This window comes from Sapajus apella, unplaced genomic scaffold (genome assembly GCF_009761245.1).
Source record: "Sapajus apella isolate SASKATOON/1434 unplaced genomic scaffold, GSC_monkey_1.0 scaffold1257, whole genome shotgun sequence".
In the NCBI taxonomy this organism is placed as follows: domain Eukaryota; kingdom Metazoa; phylum Chordata; class Mammalia; order Primates; family Cebidae; genus Sapajus; species Sapajus apella.
In genome coordinates this window covers 1-11,684 of record NW_022438183.1, presented here as the reverse complement: position 1 = coordinate 11,684, position 11,684 = coordinate 1, and the positions used below count along the sequence as shown (strand labels likewise).

General features: G+C 40.5%; 1 long non-coding RNA gene across 1 annotated transcript; it reads left to right on the top strand.

The window, feature by feature from the left end:
• The first annotated feature begins 1,113 nt into the window (after positions 1-1,113).
• On the top strand, positions 1,114-11,623 carry LOC116546713. Its single transcript, XR_004266813.1, has 2 exons — positions 1,114-1,415; positions 11,559-11,623. It is a non-coding gene; the product is annotated as an uncharacterized LOC116546713 (long non-coding RNA).
• Positions 11,624-11,684: the final 61 nt, after the last annotated feature.

Below are 11,684 nucleotides of genomic sequence, written 5' to 3'. Positions count from 1 at the left end.
CAAAGGGAATGCTTCAGTGTTCAGTACAATACTGGCTGTGGGTTTGTTGCAAATAGCTTTTATTATTTTGAGATATGTTCTGTCAATACCTAGTTTATTGAGAGTTTTTAGCATAAAGGGCTGTTGGATTTTGTTGAAGGCCTTCTCTGCATCTATTGAGATAATCATGTGGTTTTTGTCCTTGATTCTGTTTATGTGGTGAATTACGTTTATAGACCTGCTTATGTTGAAGCAGCCTTACAATCCCAGGATTAAGCCTACTTGATCGTGATGGATAAGTTTTTTTTATTTGCTGTTGCAGTCGGTTTGCCAATATTTTATTGAAAATTTTTGCGTCTATGTTCATCATGGAATCGCCTGAAGTTTTCTTTTCTTGTTGAATATTTGCCTGGTTTTGATATCAGGACAATGTTGGCCTCATAAAATGATTTGGGAAGAATTCCCTCTTTTTGGATTGTTTGGAATAGTTTCAGAAGGAATGGTACCAGTTCCTCTTTGTATGCCTGGTAGAATTTGGCTGTAAACCCATCTGGACCTGGGATTTTTTTGGATGGTAGGCTATTAACTGCTGCCTCAACTTCAGCTCTTGTTATTGGTCTATTCAGGGTTTCAACTTTTTCCTGCTTTAGGCTTTAGAGTGTGTAAGTGTTCAGGAATTTATCCACTTCTTCCAGGTTTATTGGTTTATGTGCATAGAATTGCTTGTAGTAATCTCTGATGGTGGTTTGTATTTCTTTGAAATCTGTGGTGATATTCCCTATATCATTTTTTATTACATATATTTGATTATTATCTCTTTTCTTTTTTGTTAATCTGGCTAGTAGTCTATTTTGTTGATCTTTTCAAAAAACCAGCTCCTGAATTTATTGATTTTTTTTTGGAAGGGTTTTTGTGTCTCTATCACCTTCAGTTCTGCTCTGATGTTCGTTATCTCTTGTCTTCTGTTAGCTTTGGAGTTTTTTTGATCTTGCTCCTCTAACTCTGTCAATTTTGATGATAAGGTGTCAATTTTAGATCTTTCCGTGCTTGTCATGTGGTCATTTATTGCTAAAAATTTTCTTCTAGACACTACTTTAAATGTGTCCCAGAGATTCTGGTATGTTGTGTCTTTGTTCTTGTTGGTTTTGAAGAACATTTTCATTTCTGCCTTTATTTCATTGTTTATCCAGTCAACATTCAAGAGCGAGTGGTTGTTTCCATGAAGTGTGGTTGTGAGTTAATTTCTAAATTCTGAGTTCTAATTTGATTGCACTGTGGTCTGAGAGACTGTTTGTTGTGATTTCCATTCTTTTGCATTTGCTGAGGAGTGATTTACTTCCAATTATGTGGTCAACTTTAGAGTAGGTGTGATATTGTGCTGAGATGAATGTATATTCTGTGGATTTGGGGTGGAGAGTTCTGTAAATGTCTATCAGGTTTGGTTAGTCCAGGTCTGAGTTGAAGTCCCGGATGTCCTTGTTAGTTTTCTGCCTCGTTGATCTAATATTGATGGTGGAGTATTAAAGACTCCCACTTTATTATGTGGAAGTCTAAGTCTCTTTTTAGGTCACTAAGAACTTGCTTTATATATCTGGGTGCTCCTGTATTGGGTGGGTATATATTTAGGATTGTTAGCTCTTCTTGTTGCATGATCCTTTTACCGTTATGTAATGTCCTTCTTTGTCTCTTTTGATCTTTGTTGGTCTAAAGTCCATTTCATCAGAGATTAGGGTTGTAACTCCTCCTTTTTTTTCTCTCCATTTGCTTGGTAAATCTTCCTTCATCCTTTTATTTTGAGCTTATGTGTATCCTTGCATGTGATGGGTTTCCTGGATACAGCACATTGATGGGTTTTGACTTGTTATCCAATTTGCCAGTTGGTGTCTTTTGATTGGGGCATTTAGCCCATTTACATTTAAGGTTAATATTGTTATTTGTGAATTTGATCTTACCATTTTGATGCTAGCTGGTTGTTTTGACCATTTTTTGATGCAGTTTCTTTATTGTGTTGATGGCCTTTACCATTTGGTATATTTTTGGAGTGGCTAGTACCGGTTGTTCCTTTCTATTTTTAGTGCTTCTTTCAGGAGTTCTTATAAAGCAGGACTGATGGTGATGAAATCTCTGAGCCATTGCTTATTAGTAAAAAAAATTATTTCTCCTTCACTTATGAAGCTTAGTTTGGCTGGTTATGAAATTCTAGGTTGAAAGTTCTTTTCTTTAAGGATGTTGAATATTGGCCCCCACTCTCTTCTGGCCTATGGGGTTTCTGCTGAGAGATCTGCTGTTAGTATCATGGGCTTCCCTTTATGGGTAACCCGACCTTTCTCTCTGGCTGCTCTTAGCATTTTTTCCTTCATTTAAACACTGGGGAACCTGACGCTTATGTGCCTTGAGGTTGCTCTTCTTGAGGAATATCTACAGCATAATGAGATTGGCTAGCATAAAGTCAAGAGAACTCTAGAGAATATAGGTCTAACCAAGGACAGGCATGGTGGCTCATGCCTAAAATTCCAGCAACTTAAGAAGCCAATACAGGAGGGCTGCTTGAGACCAGGAGCTAGAGACTGGCCTGGGCAACACAGCAAGACCCTGTCTCTATCCAAAATAAAGAAAAAATTAGCTGGGTGTGGTGGCACACATGTGTGGTCCAAGCTACTCAGGAAGCTGAAGAGAGAGGGTAGTTTGAGCCTGGGAGGTCAGGGCTGCAGTGAGCCACAATTTGGCACTCCAGTCAAGCCTGGGTGGCAGAGCAAGACCCCATCTCAAAGAACAAAACAACAAAGAAAACCAATTACAGACAGAAAAGTAACAGAGCTAATAAGCTAAGATAAGGAAAGATGTTGAAATGTGACAAATAAATAAAGCAACATGAGGGCTTTTCTCTGTTTAAAATAATAAAAAACTTATTAAATTATAATACCATGTGCTGGCAAAGGTGCAGTGAAATGGGCACTTTCTTATACTATGGAGGGTGTTTAAATTGTATATAAGCCTTCCAAGGTAAAGTTTGGCAATTTTTTAGAATAACAGAGACAGTGTCTCTATTACTGCCTCCTCCAATGTCTGGCCTCAAGAAATCTTCATGCCTTAGCCTCCCAAAGTGCTGGGATTATAGCTGGGAGGCACCCAAAACCTGTCAGTTTATATCAAGGGCAATGAGAATGTCCATTCACCATGACTGACAGTAATCGCATTTCTGGAAATACCTTTAGAGACAATTCAATCTAAACAAAAGGTCATCTGCACAAACGCAGTGAAAATCTGGGAGTAATTTAAGACAGAGTGCTTAAGTAAAAGAAGAAACACTTAAAGAAATTAAACTATAGTATTTATAGGCACCTGGTAAAAGATCAGTTAATGTTAGCTGCTAGTTTTTTTGTTGTTTTGAGACAGGGTCTCACTCTGTCACCCAGGCTGGAGGACTCCCTGGACTCAAGTAGCTGGAAGTACAGACACATGCCACCACACAAGGCTAATGCATATACCTTTCTGTAGGGATGTTGACTCCCTTTGTTACAGAAGTCTGTCTCAGACTCTTGGCCTCAAGCCATCCTCCTGCCTCAGCCCCCCAAAGTGTTGTGATTACTGGTATGATCCACCACACCTGGCCAGCTGCTACTTTTATTATTATTATCCCACTCAATTAAAAATTATGTGACAATAAAACTATCATTTTCAAGGCTATGTAACAATATGTGTCCTACAGCATGATTGTAAAAACATATACAGTCATCCCTCAGTATATAGAGAGGATTAGTTCCAGCCCCTGGTCTCTGCATATGTCAAAATTTATGCAAACTCACGTTTTGCAGTCAGCCCTCTGGAACCCTCGTATAGGAAAAGTCCAAATATCGGTTGGGCATAGTGGCAAGCACCTATAGTCTCATCCATTTGGAAAGCTGAAGTGGGCAGATGGCTTCAACTGGGGAGGTCATGGCTGCAATCAGCTGTGATAGCACTACTGTACTCTAACCTGGACAACAGAGCAAGATCCCGTCCTAGAAAAAAAAAAAAAAAAAAAAAAAGGTTAGAAACTGTAATAAGGTATGTTGGGGAAAATTCCATATAAGCAAATTAATGAATAAAGTAAATGGTAATAAATTAGTACAATTGATTTTCTGGAGTTTCTGACCATAAAGGTAAGAAAAATGCAAAACACAGAGACAAAGCATAAAAAAAGAAATTAGGGAAGCATTCTACATGTATAACAGGATGACCCTGGCCATGTTCATACAGCAGCAGTATGTCACAATATGACACACCTTGGAGAGAAGTTAACATGTGAGGAAGTTGATAAAAATGATCAGAGGAGCAAAATACTGATAGCTATAGTCAAGTAAACCAAGAGCTGATGTCAGAGAAGTAAGAATATTATAGTGTGTGTTGAAGTTCCTGTAAAATATTATTTATTTGCCTTTGTAAAAAATGTATCTACTAAAAGTTCTTGCTGTCAAAAGACTAAGTGGGAATAAATCATTAGAATTTATTCTTCTGTTTTTTACTTTTATCTTCCTGCCAAAGCCTTACTTTAGAAATTTTAATTTTTTTAGAAAATTGAACAAGTGTTGATTGTGGTGGATCATGCCCCTAGGATAGGAGGTGGGGGTAGAAGAATCACTTGAGGCCAGGAGTTTGACACCAGTCTGACCAACAAAGTGAGACCCAATGTGTATGAAAAAATTTAAAAAATAACCAGGTGTCATCACATATAGCTACAGTCCTGGCTACTCAGGAGGCTGAGGCAGGAGGATCCTTAGCTCAGGAGTGCAAGCCTGCAGTGAGCTGTGATTGCACCACTGTACTCCAGCCTAGTTGACAGAGTGAGACCCCATATCCTAAAACAAAAAAGAAAAATAAAAATAGATCAAGTAGCAAGTTGTATGTGGCTTCTCTGAACATTTCTAAACTAGAAGTTCTCAGAGTAATACTTCTAAATCTTTTGGGGTCTAGCATCCCATTACATTTTTTACCTTTATATAAGACTGCTAAGACTTTTTCTTTACATAAATAATTATATTAAAGTTAAAAATAAGAAAAATTTAAAAATATTTTTATTCATTACATATTAATAATAAAATCATTACATGTTGATATAACTAATACAAAACAAAAATTTTAAAATGATTATTATTCATTACATATTAATAATAAAATTGGCTAGGTGAGATGCCTCATGCCTATAATCCCAGAACTTTGGGAGGCTGAGGTGTGTGGATCACCTGAGGTCAAGAGTTCGAGACTAGCCCTCCAACATGCTGAAACCGCGTCTCTACTAAAAAATACAAAATTAGCCAGGTGTGGTGGCAGGTACCTGTGATTCCAGCTACTTAGGAGGTTGAGGCAGGAGAATTGCTTACACCTGGGAGGCAGAGTTTGCAGAGAGTCAAGATCATGCTGTTGCACTCCGGCCTGGGTAACAAGAGCAAACTCCATCTTAAACAACAACAATAAAACTACTATGTGTTGATATAAGTAATACTTTTTTTTTTGAGACAGTCTCTCTCTTTCCCCAAGGCTGGAGTGAAGCATGTAATCTCAGTTCATTGCAACCTCTGCCCCACCCCTGGTTCAAATGGTTCTCCTGTCTCAGCCTCTGAAGTAGCTTGGATTACAGGCACCTGCCACCATGCCCAGCTAATTTTTGTATTTTTTTTTTAGCAGAGATAAGGTTTTGCCATGTTGACAAAGCTGGTCTCGACCTCCTGACCTCAGGTAATCCACCTGCCTCATTCTCCCAAAGTGTTGGGATTGCAGGCGTAAGCCACTGCACCCAGCCAAATTAACATATTTTTTAAAACACTGATTAGTCAGGCAACAATACTTGGAAGGGGTCTCCTCATTCCCAGTGATAAAAACCCCACTGCACGGCTCCACAGTTGCAAGGGCTGCAGAGCCAAAAGGCTCTGACTTGAGATTTCATTATTTTATTTGTATTTCTATTTGTATTGTGAGACAAGGTCCTCCTCTGCCACACAGGCTGGAGTGTAGTTTTGTGCTTATAGCTCACTGCAGCCTCAATGTCCTGGGCTGAAGCCATCTTCCTGCCTCAGCTCCCCAGTGTTGGTAGTGCAGTTGAGTGCCACCATACCTGGCTAATTTTTAAATATTTTTGTAGAGTGAGGAGTCTTGTTATGTTGCCCAAGCTGGCCTCAAACTCCTGACCTCAAGAGATCTGCCCATCTCAGCCTCCTGAGTAGCTGAGACTACAAGTACACATCACCATGCCTAGCTACATTTATTTTATTAAATTTTGAAAAATATTTTTGTAGAGAGGAGGTCTTGCTATGTTGCCCAGGCTGGTCTTGAACTCCTGCCCTTAAAAGATACTTCCATCTCTGCTTCCCAAACATCTGGGACTACAGACATGAGCCACTGCACTGAGCCTGAAGAGATTTCTTTAATCCAGCATTCCATATTTGGTAACACTGGGAAAGGCAGTAGTGTTTTTAAAAATTACTTAATAATTCAAAAGAATCAAACTCAACCTTGACCCCTGCCTTCTCTCACACCCCACATCCAGTCTGTCAGGAAATCCTGTTGATTGTCTTCACCATGTACTGAAGATCCCCACCCAGCAACTCCCTGGACTCCTCCCCTATTTCTCCCCTCTGACCATCTCTCACCACCACCATGACCCTGGTCAGGACCACTATCATCTTCCACCTGGATGTTGCCACAGCTTGACCCCCAGCTTCTACCCAAATCTTCCCACAGTCTCTCTCAACTCAGCAGCCAGATAATGCTTTTACATCAGGGGACAGATCATGTCGTCTCTCTGCTCAGAACCCTCCTGCAGTTCCCATCTTATAGTAAAAGCCAAAGCCCGAGCAATAACCTCCCAGGGCTTACACGATCTATACTGATCCCCACCCAGCAACTCCATGGCCTCCTCCCCTAATTCTCTCCCCCTCTCCTGCTCCACTGGCCTCCTTCCAGAGCCTCAAACATAACTAAGACACTTTATTCTGCTGTTTCTGCCTACAATGCTCCTCTTTCAGCACCTTAGCCAGCTCCTTCCCCTCCAAGTCTTTGCTCAATTTTCACTTAGGAGGCCACCCCTGACCATTCTATTTAACATTGCCATCTGTCCCCATTCCCACTGCATTAATTTTTTTAAAAACAAGATCTCACTCTATCACCAAGGCTGGAGTGGAGTGGTGCAATCACAGCTCACTGCAACCTCAAATTCCTAGGCTCAACTGATTCTTTCACCTCAGACTCCCTAGTAGCTGGAACTACAGGTGCATGCCATCATGCCTGGCTAATTTATTTTATTTTGAAATGGAGTTTCACTCTTCTTGCCCAGGCTGGAGTGCAATGGTGCAATCCCAGTTCACTGCAACCTCCACCTCCCAGGTTGAAGTGATTCTCCTGCCTCAGCCTCCCAAATAGCTGGGATCACAGATGCATGCCACCATGCCTGGCTACTTTTGTATTTTTAGTAGAGATGGGGGTTTGCCATGTTGGCCAGGCTGGTCTCGAACTCCTGACATCAGGTGATCCACCCTCCTTGGCCTCCCAAAGTGTTAGGATTACAGGAGTAAGCCACCACACCTGGTCAATTTAATTTTTTGTAGAGACAGGGTCTCACTATGTTGCCCAGGCTGATCTTGGACTCCTGGCCTCAAGTGATCCTTCTGCCAGGATTCTTAAAGTGCTGGGATTACCAACATCAGCCAATATGCTTGGCGTCATGTTCATTTCCTCTTGCTGCTGCCACAAACTACCCTACATTAGTCACTTAAAACACCACAAATCTACCAACTTCCAGTTCTGGGAATCAGAAGCCCAAACTAGGTCTATTAAGGCTAAAGTTACGGTGTCAGCAGGGCTGCATTCCTTCTGGAGGCTCTAAAGTGTTCCTTGGCTTTTCCAGCTTCTAGAAGTCACCCCAATTCCTTGGATCATGACCCCTAACTCCATCTTCAAAGTCAGAAGTGAAGCATCTGCAAATCTCCCTCTCAAACTCTGCTTCCATCACCACATCTCCTGCTCCAATTCTGACTCTCCTAACCTCTTTCTTTTTTTTTTTTTTCCCATTTATTTATTTTATTGCATTTTACATTTTGGTGTACATGTGAAGAACATGCAAAATTGTTGCATAGGAACACACGTGGCAGTGTGATTTGCTGCCTTCCTCCCCATCACCTACATCTGGCATTTCTCCCCTTGCTATCTATCCCCAGCTTCCCACCCCCCACCCTCCCTCCCCTATTTCCCCACAACTGACCCCAGTGTGTAGTGCTCCCCTCCCTGTGTCCATGTGTTCTCATTGTTCAACACCCGCCTATGAGTGAGAACATGCGGTGTTTGATCTTCTGCTCTTCTGTCAGTTTGCTGAGAATGATGGTTTCCAGGTTCATCCATGTCCCTACAAAGGACCCAAACTCATCGTTTCTGATGGCTGCATAATATTCCATGGTGTATATGTGCCACATTTTCCCTATCCAGTCTATCGTCGATGGGCATTTGGGTTGGTTCCAGGTCTTTGCTATTGTAAACAGTGCTGCAATGAACATTCGTGTACACGTGTCCTTATAGTAGAACGATTTGTAATCCTTTGGATATATACCCAGTAATGGGATTGCTCGGTCAAATGGAATTTCTATTTCTAGGTCCTTGAGGAATCGCCACACTGTCTTCCACAATGGCTGCACTAATTTACACTCCCACCAACAGTGCAAAAGTGTTCCTATTTCTCCACATCCTCTCCAGCATCTGTTGTCTCCAGATTTTTTAATGATCGCCATTCTAACCGGCGTGAGATGGTATCTCAGTGTAGTTTTGATTTGCATTTCTCTGATGACCAGTGATGATGAGCATTTTTTCATATGTTTGTTGGCCTCACGTATGTCTTCTTTTGAGAAGTGTCTGTTCATATCCTTTGCCCACTTTTGAATGGGCTTGTTAGTTTTTTTCTTGTAAATCTGCTTTAGTTCTTTGTAAATTACGGATATCAGCCCTTTGTCAGATGGGTAAACTGCAAAAATTTTTTCCCAATCTGCTGGTTGCCGATTCACTCTAATGATTGTTTCTTTTGCTGTGCAGAAGCTGTGGAGTTTGATTAGGTCCCATTTGTCTATTTTGGCTTTTGTTGTCAATGCGTTTGGCGTTTTGGTCATGAAGTCCTTGCCTACACCTACGTCCTGAATGGTTTTGCCTAGATTTTCTTCTAGGGTTTTTATGGTGTTAGGTCTTATGTTTAAGTCTTTAATCCATCTGGAGTTAATTTTAGTGTAAGGTGTCAGGAAGGGGTCCAGTTTCTGCTTTCTGCACATGGCTAGCCAGCTTTCCCAACACCATTTATTGAACAGGGAATCCTTTCCCCATTGCTTGTTTTTGTCTGGTTTGTCAAAGATCAGATGGTTGTAGATAAGTTGTGTTGCCTCCGAGACCTCTGTTCTGTTCCATTGGTCTATATCTCTGTTTTGGTACCAGTACCATGCTGTTTTGATTACTGTAGCCTTGTAGTATAGTTTGAAGTCTGGTAGTGTGATGCCCCCCCGCTTTGTTCTTTTTGCTTAGAATTGACTTGGCTATGCGGGCTCTCTTTTGGTTCCATATGAAGTTTAAGGTGGTTTTTTCCAGTTCTGCAAAGAAGGTCATTGGTAGCTTGATGGGGATAGCATTGAATCTGTAAATTACTTTGGGCAGTATGGCCATTTTCACGATATTGATTCTTCCTAACCATGAACATGGAATGTTTCTCCATCTGTTTGTGTCCTCTCTTATTTCGTTGAGCAGTGGCTTGTAGTTCTCCTTGAAGAGGTCCTTTACATTCCTTGTTAGTTGTATTCCTAGGTATTTTATTCTCTTTGTGGCAATTGTGAATGGAAGTTTGTTCTTGATTTGGCTCTCTTTAAGTCTGTTACTGGTGTATAGGAATGCATGTGATTTTTGCACATTGATTTTGTATCCTGAGACTTTGCTGAACTTGCTTATCAGTTTCAGGAGGTTTGGGGCTGAGACGATGGGGTCTTCTAGATATACAATCATGTCGTCTGCAAATAGAGACAATTTGACTTCCTCCTTTCCTATTTGAATGCCCTTTATTTCTTTTTCTTGCCTGATTGCTCTGGCTAGAACTTCTAATACTATATTGAATAGCAGTGGTGAGAGCGGGCATCCTTGTCTGGTGCCACATTTCAAGGGGAATGCTTCCAGTTTTTGCCCATTCAGTATGATATTGGCTGTTGGTTTGTCATAAATAGTTTTTATTATTTTGAGATACGTTCCATTGATACCTAGCTTACTGAGTGTTTTTAGCATAAAGGGCTGTTGAATTTTGTCAAAGGCCTTCTCTGCATCAATTGAGATAATCATGTGGTTTTTGTCTTTGGTTCTGTTTATGTGGTGAATTACGTTTATAGACTTGCGTATGTTGAACCAGCCTTGCATCCCCGGGATGAAGCCTACTTGATCATGGTGGATAAGCTTTTTGATGTGTTGTTGCAATCGGCTTGTCAGTATTTTATTGAAGATTTTTGCATCTATGTTCATCATGGATATTGGCCTGAAGTTTTCTTTTCTTGTTGAGTCTCTGCCGGGTTTTGGAATCAGGATGATGTTGGTGTCATAAAATGATTTGGGAAGAATTCCCTCTTTTTGTATTGTTTGGAATAGTTTCAGAAGAAATGGTACCAGCTCCTCTTTGTATGTCTGGTAGAATTCAGCTGTGAACCCATCTGGACCTGGGCTTTTTTTGGGTGGTAAGCTCTTAATTGCTGCCTCAACTTCAGACCTTGTTATGGGTCTGTTCAGGGTTTCGGCTTCTTCCTGGTTTAGGCTTGGCAGGAGGCAAGTGTCCAGGAATTTATCCATTTCTTCCAGGTTTATTAGTTTGTGTGCATAGAGTTGTTTGTAATAATCTCTGATGATGGTTTGAATTTCTGTGGAATCTGTGGTGATATCACCTTTATCGTTTTTTATTGCATCAATTTGGTTATTCTCTCTTTTCTTTTTTATTAATCTGGCTAGTGGTCTGTCTATTTTGTTGATCTTTTCAAAAACCAGCTCCTGGATTTATTGATTTTTTGAAGGGTTTTTTGTGTCTCTATCTCCTTCAGTTCTGCTCTGATCTTAGCTATTTCTTGTCTTCTGCTAGACTTTGAGTTTTTTTGATCTTGCTCCTCTAGCTCTTTCAGTTTTGACGATAGGGTGTCAATTTTTGATCTCTCCTTTCTTCTCATGTGGGCACTTATTGCTATATATTTTCCTCTAGATACTGCTTTAAATGTGTCCCAGAGATTTTGGTATGTTGTGTCTTCATTCTCGTTGTTTTCGAAGAACATCTTTATTTCTGCCTTCATTTCATTGTTTATCCAGTCAACATTCAAGAGCAAGTTGTTCAGTTTCCATGAAGCTGTGCGGTTCTGAGTTAGTTTTTGAATTCTGAGTTCTAACTTGATTGCACTGTGGTCTGAGAGACTGTTTGTTACGATTTCCGTTCTTTTGCATTTGCTGAGGAGTGATTTACTCCCAATTATGTGGTCAATTTTAGAGTAGGTGTGATGTGGTGCTGAGAAAAATGTATATTCTGTGGATTTGGGGTGGAGAGTTCTGTAAATGTCTATTAGGTTTGCTTGGTCCAGGTCTGAGTTCAAGTCCTGGATATCCTTGTTAATTTTCTGTCTGGTTGATCTGTCTAATGTTGACAATGGGGTGTTAAAGTCTCCCACTATTATTGTGTGGGAGTCTAAGTC